Below are 12,391 nucleotides of genomic sequence, written 5' to 3'. Positions count from 1 at the left end.
AGGCTTATAATCCGAGATATCGAGATCCCCGTGACTATCGTTAACGCAAGACTTTCTGGCAACGTCGGACGTGTGACCGTGTTGATTACTTATCCGCTTACTTGTTAGTTGCTTCTTGTTTATATGCGTGAACTAACCATTGTCGGCCCATGATACCTACGAGCCTAGCGTCGTGCTCATACTACTTTGCCACACTCCTTCGGGAGGTAGTTATTTTCAGGTGATGTTCTAGAGTCTCACGACCGTTTCGAGGCATTCGTCAAAGACGTTTGGGTGAGCCATTGCAACCCGCAGTCTCTCCTTAGATTTCGTTGTTCTCTATCCTTCACGAAGTCGTATCCAGCTTCAAAATCCGTTATCTATTCAAATTGTAAACTTCTTAAGCCTTTACGAGTCTTGACCAGACTTTTGGGAATTTCTTATAATAACCGTATTTATTCAAATACGTCGTATCAAATTAAGGTAGTTATCTCATGGTTCGCCCACCGGGAGTAATAAGTGGGTGCCCGCACGATCCATGATTTGGGTCGTGACAGCTTCCTTTAATCTATTATTCGTCTTGTGTATAAATACCTATGTAGTCTGGTGTATTAGATCAACAAAATGAGATAGTCATTCTTCAGTTTCTCTCTTGTTTTTCTCTGTTCTTGACATGGTAGCGGAGCCTTCTCGCTTTGATTCATAGTCCTTGGTCTGTGGTTTACTTTCAATTTTTTTAAGTCTTTTTTGTCTTCTTATCGGTCAACAGTTAGTCCTAGATACTTAGGGCTGTTGGTCTTGGTTATTCAAGCTATTTTTTCGTATCATTGTGTTTTCTGATTTTCGGTATTCAAAAACATGACTTCACATCAGTTTGAGTCCTTTAATGTTCGTTTCACTGGAAAAAATTATTCTGCTTGGGAATTTCAGTTTCAACTATTTGTCACTGGAAAAGAATTATGGGGCCATATAGATAGAAGTGATCCTGCTCCTACTGATCCTATAAAGTTAAATCAGTGGAAGGTCAAAGATGCTCGGGTGATGACATGGATTTTAGGGTCAATTGACCCTCTTATTGTCCTTAATCTCAGGCCATACAAGACTGCAAAGGCCATGTGGGCTTATTTACAAAAGGTTTACAACCAAGACAATAGCAAGATGCTTTCAGCTAGAGCATGAAATTGCTAATTATTGTCAATGAGATTTCTCTTCAAGATTATTATTCTGGATTTCAGAACTTATGAGCTGAATTTACTGATGTCGTTGGTGCTAAAATACCTGCTGCTTCTCTCTCTCTATAATTCAAGCAGTTCATGAGCAAAGCAAGCGAGATCAATTTTTGATGAAATTGCGAACTGATTTTGAGAGCGCTCGCTCTAACTTGATGAATCATGACCCGTCTCCCTTCTCGGATGTCTGTTTTAGGGAATTACTTCGTGAAGAGCAGCTTCTTCTCACACAAAACACTTTCAAGAAAGAAAATATTGCCACTGTTGCATTTGCTGCTCAAGAAAAAGTAAAGGGCAGAGATATGAGCAAAACTCAATGCTACAGTTGCAAGCAATATGGTCATATTGCTAGCAATTGTGGTAAGAAGTTCTGCAATTATTGTAAAAAATACAGGCATATTATCAAAGAGTGTCCCACATGTCCTCAAAATCGTAGGACTAATGCTTTTCAAGTTGGGATAAATGGTTCCACTTCTGATACGCCATCTCCAACTAGAAACTAACAACCAATTTGCTTCTCCAGCAGATGGACAAGTTCTTACTCCTGAAATGGTACAACAAATGATCGTATCAGCCTTTTCTGCTTTGGGTCTATGAGGCAACGATATTAAATCTAATTTTTTGGCTTGTTGATTATGGTGCTTCAAATCATATGACCAACTCAACTAGTATGCTACAAAATATTCGTGAGTATCACGGTCCAATACAAATTCAGGATAACAATGGTAGTAATTTGCCCATTACCAAGGTTGGGAATATTATTAAAATTTTCAAGAATGTTTTTGTATCACCAAAGCTCTCCACTAGTCTTATTTCTATTGGCCAATTGGTAGATAACAATTTTGATGTGAATTTTTCTCGTAATGGTTGCCTTGTACAGGATCAAGTGTTGGGGACGATAATCGCGAAGGGGCCTAAAGTTGGAAGATTGTTTCCTATATGTTTTTCATTCTTCGTGTTCTATCTTTTGCTTGCACTTCTACAGTCAGTAAAATTGAGGTTTGGCATAAGCGTCTAGGACATCCAAATTCTATTGTGTCCTTTCATTTATCAAATTATGGTTTATTGGGAAATAAAAATCAATTTTCAGCTGCTTCCTTTGATTTTTCTACTTGTAAATTGGGCAAAAGTAAAACTCTTCCTTTTCCTAATTTTGGTAGTCGTGCTACAAAGTGTTTTGATGTCATTCATAGTGATGTTTGGGCATTTCACAATTATTTCTCATACTCATTTCAAGTACTTTGTGACATTCATAGATGATCATAGTCGGTTTACATGGGTGTTCTAAATCTGAGGTATTTTTCATATTCAAGACATTTTTGACTTACATTGAGACTCAATTTTCTACATGCATCAAAATATTAAGATCTGATTCTGGTGGAGAATATATGTCTCATGAATTCAACAACTTCTTTCTTGAGAAAATTAAACATCGTTTCACAATGATCTTGCCCATATAAGCCACAACAAAATGGGGTTGCGGAACGTAAAAATCGTCATCTTTTGGATGTCGCTAGTAGTTTATTGATTGATTCATCTGTCCCATCTAAATACTGGGTTGAAGCTTCGTCTACTGCTATTTATTTAATTAATAGGTTGCCATATAAAGTGTTAAATTTTGATTCTTTATTATCGTCTTTATCGCCAAAATCCTAGCTATGATAATTTTCATACATTTGATTATGTCTATTTTGTGCATCTTCCTCTTTCACAACGAATAAACTTTCTGCTCAGTCTACTAAATGTGCTTTTATGTGTCACACCCCACCGAGGGGTATGAAGGGCTCCGACCCATAGGTCGGGACCACCTAACTTAATAGTTACTTTGAGCATCATATACCCTAATTCAAAGAACACCTGCATGCAGAAAAGGCCCAACATAGAAATATCTTGTCACACCCCAACAAGGGACATGACAGGCTCTGACCCATAGGCCGGGAACCACCTGACTTAAAAGTTACCTTAAACAACATATAACATAACTCAAAGAATACCTGCACACAGAAAGGGCCCAACATAAAAACATCCGGTAATCCAACATAGATGTGCATATGTGAACCAAAAAAGTCGCTACAACATCACGAGTATCATAAAGCCGGCAAGGTTACATAACTTGCTAACTACGTACAAATGTCTACAGACCTCTATGAAAATATAAACTGTAGGAAGGACGGGACAAGGCCTCGTCATACGCATATGTACAAATCAAAATATCATACCAAAAGATCAAGGGCTCCGAGTCAAGAGTGAGCGCGCTAATCGCAACGCCTAAAAGAAAATCCTACTGCGCTAGGCTGCTCGCCTAACTACTAGAACCTGCAGGTATGAACGCAGCGTCCCAAACAAAAGGATGTGAGTACGAATAATGTACTGAGTATGTAAGACAAGAATAGCAATATAACAAAATAGGAAAAGTAATATGAAATCAATGAGAGATAACCTATATGTCTGAATGCCTCTGGAGGCGGATATCATGCATGCTTAACTTTTTTTAAAAATATTTTTATACATATATATAGTACCATGCCTGGCCACTAAGGCTCGGTTTCATATATACAGTATGCGCGGCCATTAAGGCTCGGTGTCATATATCTAGTATCATGCCCGGCCATTAAGGCTCGCTGTTATCATCATTAGCCCGCGTCCGGGGTAATATCATAACATGCCCACTGCAGTGGTGTGCACATCTACATGTCATGCCCGGCCGACTATAGCGTGGCGCGGTGTGAGAAAATACATACATATATATAAAGCATGCATGAGAGCCCAATAAAAAGCCACAGCTATATCGGAGTGACGTAAGGTCGGTAGCCTCTGATTATATTATGGATCATTCATCATCGTTTATCCCACCTTAAAGGAACAAGGGTCATAAGGTGAGATTACCAACAATGAAGGAAATTAAGAAATTATAAAGTAAGCTCAATCATATCATAATAATATAAAGCTCATGTACTTGGAAATCTCTATGAATAAAATTATCTCATAATAACATGAAATCCGTATGCCTTGGAGCTTTGATAAATAAATCCCTCATAATCATCGTCATGGTTATCATAAAAAATCTTTAATCTTTAGCATCATAAAAACTATAAGAGTCATGAATCTCTAACATTCTTGGAAATGAGGATTTTTATGGAATTCATGCATGGGTTGGTAGGAAAAGAATCATGCCTCAATAACATCATAAGGATCATGAGATTTATGGACTTCTAGCATTCGTGGAACCAAGGATATTATGGGTATGAAACAAAGGTTTATAACAAAAGGATCATGTCTTTAGAAAGAAAGAGACTAGCCTTAACATACCTGGAGCTTATTTCTCGACTTTCTAACTTACTTCCTATCTTGAAATTTACTCAAGATCATTCGTAATCCCGTTATCTACATATAAAACAATTCACACTATTATTAGACTCATCCTCACATGTTCGTCTTAAGCCTTTAATTCGAATTCATTTAGAATCTGCCGAAATTCGAGCAGCATCTCCCCTGTATATATGCCTAGCCCGAAATCACAATACCAACAACCAACAACAACAACAACAACAACAACAACAACAACAACCATACCAGCATCAACAACAACATCATCAAGATTCTACAAGATAAATATGCACAATTTCATCCAAAACTTTCTTCAAACCTCAATCCATACGCCAACAATACCAACGCAATAATTATAACTCTTATTCTCATAAATATTCCTAAATCAATATTAATATAAGGAGATTCATACCTTACTTTTGCTAGAATAGAAAAATCCTCAATGTTTACTTGAATCCAAGTCAACTCCAACACAAAGCAAAACTATAATCGAGACTATATGTTACTCAAACCTCGATTAATACTCCGTTACTTGAAAATTATGTAAAATCCTGGCTTTGTGGTGTATATAAGCTCTCTTATGTTGGCTGAGCTTTCTCTAGAGTATTTGGGAAGTTTATTATGGAGAAAAAGATGGATTTTAGCCCTTATATAGTGGATTAAAGTCGGTGTGCACTGTAGCAGCACGCGATACTGTGCGTTCGCGCTGTGCAGTCCCCTGCTCTGCCCGCCTAACTTGTAACATTCATAATTCTCTACTCCAACGTGGTATCGACGATCGGTTTATTGCATTGGAAACTAGACTTAGTGAACTTCAATTTAGGCTTTTGCTTTGTTTCAAAACTCCTCATATACTAAAAATATTCTTCCTCAAAGTTGGGCCAAAATTTTCCCTCATATTTTTCTCCAAAATTCCAAAAACTTAATTCTCTTAATTTACTTGCTCTCCAATCCTCCCATAGCTTACTATGAACTTAAACCCTCATAATCAAAAAAATTGGTGCACATGTTCTCGTATATCCTTGAAAGTAACTCCAGTATCTAGACTTAAAACATCCAGCATTTATAAATCTTAATGTACAAAAATATGAGGAGCAACATCCTCCCCCCCCCCCTCCAAAAACATTTGTCCTCGAATGTTGAAGTAGAGTTCGCTTTGAGGTGAATGTCAATGTTCTTACCTGTATTGCTGTTATTTACTTTACTTACATGTAATCTGACTTGCTCATTAAGACTGGACTTATTGGAATTGCGCCACTTATCCTTATTGTTTCCTGGCAAAATTTTATGCTCGTGCTCAAGGTTTCCCATCCTTTGCTAACTCTTCGTGCTTAGTCATTCTCGTTATCTCTTCACCTCCATTGTCTACACTTTTGTTACATACTTTCATCCAGTTTTCGATCCCATCTCAATTTTATTTAGGGATTCTTGTTCTCTCCGATCTCTTCGTATCCTTCTTAAGCTTCATCGATATCCCATACTTTCGTCTTCTTGGAGTTTAACTTTGTCACACCTCGATCTTGATCAGGGTGTGATGGGCACCCGACCCTTGCCTAGGGCCGAGCGAACCCTCTGACGCTCACTTTATGCATAAATTTTTTTTTTTTTTCTAAGTCGTGCACACATAGTAAGGCTCTCTTGTTGCTTTTAAAACAAATAAAATGTGCAATCGTACACAACGCATATCATAATACAAACTAACGCGTTGGCCTATAAAGCCATTGACAGCATCGACTCGCTACCCACGACTCGTACGCAAAGTCTTTAATCGTAATCGTAAACCCCGCACGTGTGCTATGAGCTCGGCCACACTCCCGAGGCCAAATGGAGCTTGCCAACTTTTGGGAAGATCTTATCCGGCTTCTATCCCCTCGAGTGTACACTGCGTGGCATGAACGCCCCGAAGAAGAAAGGGTCGTGACGAGCAATGTACCGAGTATGTAAGATATGAACAAGAACAACATAGTAAGAGGCGTAGAGTATATCATGTAAAGAGAGTATTCGTACATACGAGATATATCATGGGAAGTCGTGTCTCCGTACATATGGAACATATCACGTGTAAACAAAGAACTGTGCGTGAGCAACAATCGTATGGAAACGTAACGTAGCATAGGATAAAGGAGTAACCACATGTGAGTGCCACTTGGGCGGAAGCCACGCATGCCTAGCTTTTTCTTTTTCTTTTTCCGAGCACGGTGTTTCTTGTTTTTGTACATAGAAAACGAGATACTTTTCGTAAAAACAAGTACTTTTTTACGTACGTACGCCGAATCCATCGCTCTCCCCCTCCCTCAACGTTGTCCCAAATATATCATAGTATATATATATATATATATATATATATATCACACAAACAGACGCCGCGTACGGCTCTCCCATATCCCGCGTCCGGGCATCCCGCGTCCGGGATGATAAGCCACTGAATCGGTGGACACGTTGTTCTCCCATTCCCCACATATACAATGCACACATATACATTCATCAATATCAAGTATTATATACATTATCATATAAACGACATGCATGGAGCCCGAGAAAGTCATGTGTCTATCGGAGTGACGTAAGGTCGGTAACCTCCGATTACATTATGGATTGACCGGGATCGCTTTGTCTCACCTTGAAGGAACGAGTATTTTAAGGCGAGACTATCAATGAAAAGCAACATCATGAACAACGTAGAATAGGGTCACAAGACAGTATTTCGTGTACTTTGGAATCTTAGGAAAACAGTCATCATACTTTTTCTCATCTCTAGCATCATCATTATCATCATAGAACCATAATCGTTGTTTTAGTCTTTAAGGCTTTCAATATTGTAAAACTTGGTTTTGGAGAACAATGAAAATTTTGGAAAACATTTGTAAACTTAGGAAAGAAAATCATGCCTTGGGATCAATGGTTTAGTTAGAACGACTATCGTTACAATAACCAAGAACTTTCATTGACTATAATACGGAAATAAGCCTAATGGAACAATAGGAGGGAATTCGGGAATAGTGGGCCCACCTCGGATCAAATGAGGCGTCATACACCATTTGCGTATAATACGTTTCGTGACATTGCTTATGAGAGCTTTAGGGTAATCGGGTCTTATTTATACAAGTTCTAGGTGTTTAGGAAGCTTTTCGGCATTTCACACAATTTCTAGTTCAATTCTACCGAATGAATAGTAACGGATTTCAATCTTGGTTTTCTAGGAAAGGAATTATCCCGAGGCCCGTGTTCAAGCCTACTACGTCTAAGACATGCCAAAGAAGGAAAGTGAAGTCTTACATACCTCTTTCCGCTCCTTCCGCTACTCCAAATTCATGTTCCAAATCCATCAAAATCTACAAATTGGTCACATTTACCAAATGTTAACCGAGCATCCAAAAGTGAATTCTTGAAATAACACTTGTCTACCAAAATTTCGGCAACATTTCCCCCGTAAATGCGCCATCCCCGAGATTCTAACTCGGCCCAATTCAACAACAACAACCCGAGAATGGAACTCGGCCACATTATCAACAATAATTACAACAACTTTTCTAACAATCTTACAACATTCAAAATGACCCAATGCCATCCGAAACCCTCAACTTCAACAAAAGTATTGACCACACATTCCTCTTATTCTAGATTCATAAACCATATCAACAACCATGCATTATTAACATTATTCATACAATTACATAAACCATGCTAGTGTTGCACTAACTTCTTCCATAATCCACCAACAATTACAACTTCATTGCTAACCATTAAATCCACGTTTTGCATCATGAAATCTATCATAACAACAATTGAAATGTCACATAGAACCAATTCACCACATCTACTCAACACAACATATATTCGGCCAAACCTCTACATGCACGGCTACAACACTACACACATATTTCCATGAATTTTTATCTTTTTCTATACATTACAACAACAAGCAACATACTACATAAAACTAATTCAATCTTTCCCACACCACAACAAACACACACGGCCACCACCTCCATATTCATGTTCCTCATGAATTTCACTCCTTTTTGTATACTACAACATGCAAAAATATCCATAACATATAAAGAGAATGAATTCTTACCTCCTTCTTTGATTCTCCAACTTGCTTGAATTTCCAACTTATGAAGTTGTGTTTTCCTTGCTCTACAAATCACTCCACCTTACCAAGAACCCTTTATTGAATTGCTTGGCTAGAAAGAACAAGTTGAAAACTCTCTTCTTCTTCTTTTTTTTTTCGGTTTTTCTTCTTTTTTTTTCAAGGTGGCCGAACATGGCCCTTGTTCTTTCTTCTTTCTCTCTTCTCTTCAAATTTCATGAACTTGTGGGAATATATATAAGGTCTTATAATTCTTCCCCTCCACTTATCTATATTTATAAATAAGTCCCTCCAAATAAAATATAAACACATGACTCCCTTCTTTCTTCTTTTCTAGAAATTTCTTCCATTTTCTTGAATTTTCTTTAAATTCCCAAAGATGACTTAATTCCTTTCTTTTTTTTTCTAGAATTTTCTTAAAATACAAATATGGCCCCTTTCATGAACTTTCATGAAACTCATGTGAAATTCCCATTTTACCCTCGACTTTTCTCAATATTACCAGTTTGTCCCTAACCTTCCACCTTATTTTCACGGCCCATTTTGCGAATTTCTCTTCTTGCCCTTAGCCTTTCTCAATATTTCCACAATACCAATATCCATAAATAACATTCCCAACGACTCCGACACTAAATTTATTTTAGAACATGGTCTTGTCCTTAATTTCTTACCATTATCCCACAACGTCCGAACGTACGAAATACGGGCTATAACAAACTTATTCTTATACCTTCCCCTTAAGATAACCTCAAAACTAGTCATATTGCAGCATCCTTTGTTTTCCATTGTAGTCAAATTAATCTTTGTGGTACTTTATCTTTCAACTGGTTTAACACCGAAATTTCTCGCTTGATTCCTCTTTCCTTTAATTGGACTTCTTGCAGTTGGGCTAGTTAATAGAAATTTTTTGTACTTATGTCAAAATATCTCAAATATCTTCCTTGATGATTCCTTTCCTTCAATCAGTCTTAAGGTTTCTAATCCTTAGTCCGACTAATAAATTGGGGTGAATTTGGAGGTTTGCTGAAGATTAACCAAGGTTCCTTGTCATGCAGCGAATGCAAATCGTTTCACTCTTTACTTTGTCTGTAGCCTTTATTCATCCCTTTCCAATAAGAACCATTATTTTGCTTGTCCCACGAGGTTCCATCGTCACTTTGACTTGTCTCGATCAAATGCGATATCCTTTGATTATTCCCTTTGGGGTTTTCCTTTTTCCCTTCACCTTCGACCGACTCTCACTTAATAAGTCTTTTCCATAGTATGACGCACTTACCTGTCATTTCAGTTTGTCAATCAAGTGGATCTCTTAATTTCTTAAATATCCATCTCTTCAATTTATATCCTTGAACTCCTTTCTTGTGGTCTTATCTCCGACTACTTCCATGACTTCCCCTTTTGTTGACTTATCCCAACCTGTTTCGTAGCTCTTTATTCCTCTGCTAGTGGACAACTTTCTTATTTGGTTGCGGTACTTTTCCTTACTTGCTTCTCTGGTGCTATTTTAGATTATCCCTCTTAGTACTAATTGATTTTGTATATACCATATCATGTCCTTTCAGTTTCTTGGCCGAACTCTGTAATTCCTTACAATCTCATCATAGTTCCATCTGTGATAACGCCCAGATGATTTGAATTAGCTTTTTCCTTACTATCGTCTTATTATTCTCGATGCTTACTTTACCTCAGATTTCTCATTTAATGTATATCGAGTAGCCGAGAAATTTATATTCAAATTGGACTCAATCAACCAGACTTCTTTCCATAATCCATCCACAACAACAACAGCAACACAATACCTTATATACTTGTATATGACACTTCCTCATCATTATTATTGTCTCTCATAGCAAGATTACCTTCACATCATACTAACAATCACAACTTATGCCAATTTATGATTCCTTATGCCAATTTATGATTCAAATATCTTCAACTTCGTATTTGGAACTCTTCCTCCAATTTCCTTTCGTTGAATCTTAACATAATTAACTCATAAACGTGGAATTAGAATAAAATCTTATTTAGTCACAACCTTCTATAATTATTCCCCCTAGTTAAATATCTCCTCTTTTACTAGAATTTCCTTTTTAGTGATCCAGGTTGTCCCTTATACTCATCCCTGGTCATCATGCCGCCATTTTTCTTCTTTTATTACCTTGTGGTAGACTTATATTTTCTCCGGCGAGAGCGGACCATAGCTTGGAAACACAGTGTGCTTTATTGACAAGACGTATTCTTTTTTGTTTGTTAATTCTTCTTCATCTTATCATGCTTCTTGTTCCATCTTTGTTTCATATATATATATATATATATATATATATATATATATATATATATATATATATATATATATATATATATATATGTATGTATATGTATATACATACTTTCATTTAGTCCATTCCCACTTTCCGCTAGTAAATCTATACTTCTCAAACTTTGGCTCCTCTTTATGAGCTTAGGAGTATTGTAATTCATCTTGAAACTGAATTTGGCTTCCCCCCTTTAGGGACGTTCTCAAATATTAATAACATTCGAGTTTTAACCGGCTTTGGTAGCCATCTGGCTAACATTAGCGGTCCTTTAACTCCTTTATCCCATACAATATCGAAAATTTCCTTCATTGTCTGGTTTAATTCATTTCCGTTTTACTAGCTGAACATTTGTACTAAGTCAAGGATTTACACATATTGAAGACACCTCAGACTACTTCTTCATTTCATGATTATTAATCCTTTAGTCTAATGAATTAATGGTGACATCAAAGTTTGTCGGGGTCTTTACACGATGCTCCTTCAGCAGTAATCTTCATTCCCGACTACTTTTTTTTTTGTCTAAGATCCGTAAGATTCTGGTTTCTTTTAATTCCTGATTCACATCTATGCTATACTATTCGTTCTCACGATTCATCCTTTCATTAGCTAAACTCATATTGTCTCATCGCCCTTAATAGTTTGCGTCACAGTTTTGCATCATAGTTCTTCAAATTTTCTTACCAATTCTTGTGCTTATCATGAAATGTTCGCAAAGTGTACTCTTTTTGTCTTCTACTTTCATCCAACCCTTACGATATTACAACTTACCCGTATTCATACACATCCCTCGTACATTCTTCCAATTTCCTTTATGTTACACCTCAAAAATTTTCGGATGTGTTGCCTTGCGGATAGGCTATTGTGAGCTTAGGGTGATTATGAAATCCTCACGAGATTAAGGAAAGCATTAGACAGCTTAAGGTGCATACTATGAGATTTCAAAGTCATACGAATATGTGAAGTTTAGTTGTTGAAGGGAGTGAAATGTAAGTCGTGTTCGGAAAGGTTTCCGCTATAATTGAGCTAATGTTTATTTAGAAATATCTTGAGGGGCTACTATAGGGCCTATTGTATAGTTAATGAAGTGTTATATAAGTGTAGAGAAGGTTCCACGAGGATTGGAAGTCAAACGAGTCGACGAGAATGAAAATCGAAATTTTTCAGTTGTACGGCCATTTATACGGATCGTATAAATTATACGGCCCGAATAATAGTCCGTAGGTTTGTTCCAGAGAAGGGTGTATCCTGGTGGTATTATACGGCCTGATTATGCGGACCATATAAATTATACGGACCGTATAAATTATACGGCCCGTATAAATTATACGGCCCGTATAAATCGGGTCGGGCCAGAATTTTATTTTATAAGGATGGACGACCCTCACCTTATTTCATTTCCCACAATTCATCCAAGCTCTCTAAAGCTCCAAAACCCTTCTCCAAAC

This window comes from Lycium ferocissimum, chromosome 6 (genome assembly GCF_029784015.1).
Source record: "Lycium ferocissimum isolate CSIRO_LF1 chromosome 6, AGI_CSIRO_Lferr_CH_V1, whole genome shotgun sequence".
Taxonomy (NCBI): domain Eukaryota; kingdom Viridiplantae; phylum Streptophyta; class Magnoliopsida; order Solanales; family Solanaceae; genus Lycium; species Lycium ferocissimum.
This window is presented reverse-complemented; position numbering follows the sequence as displayed.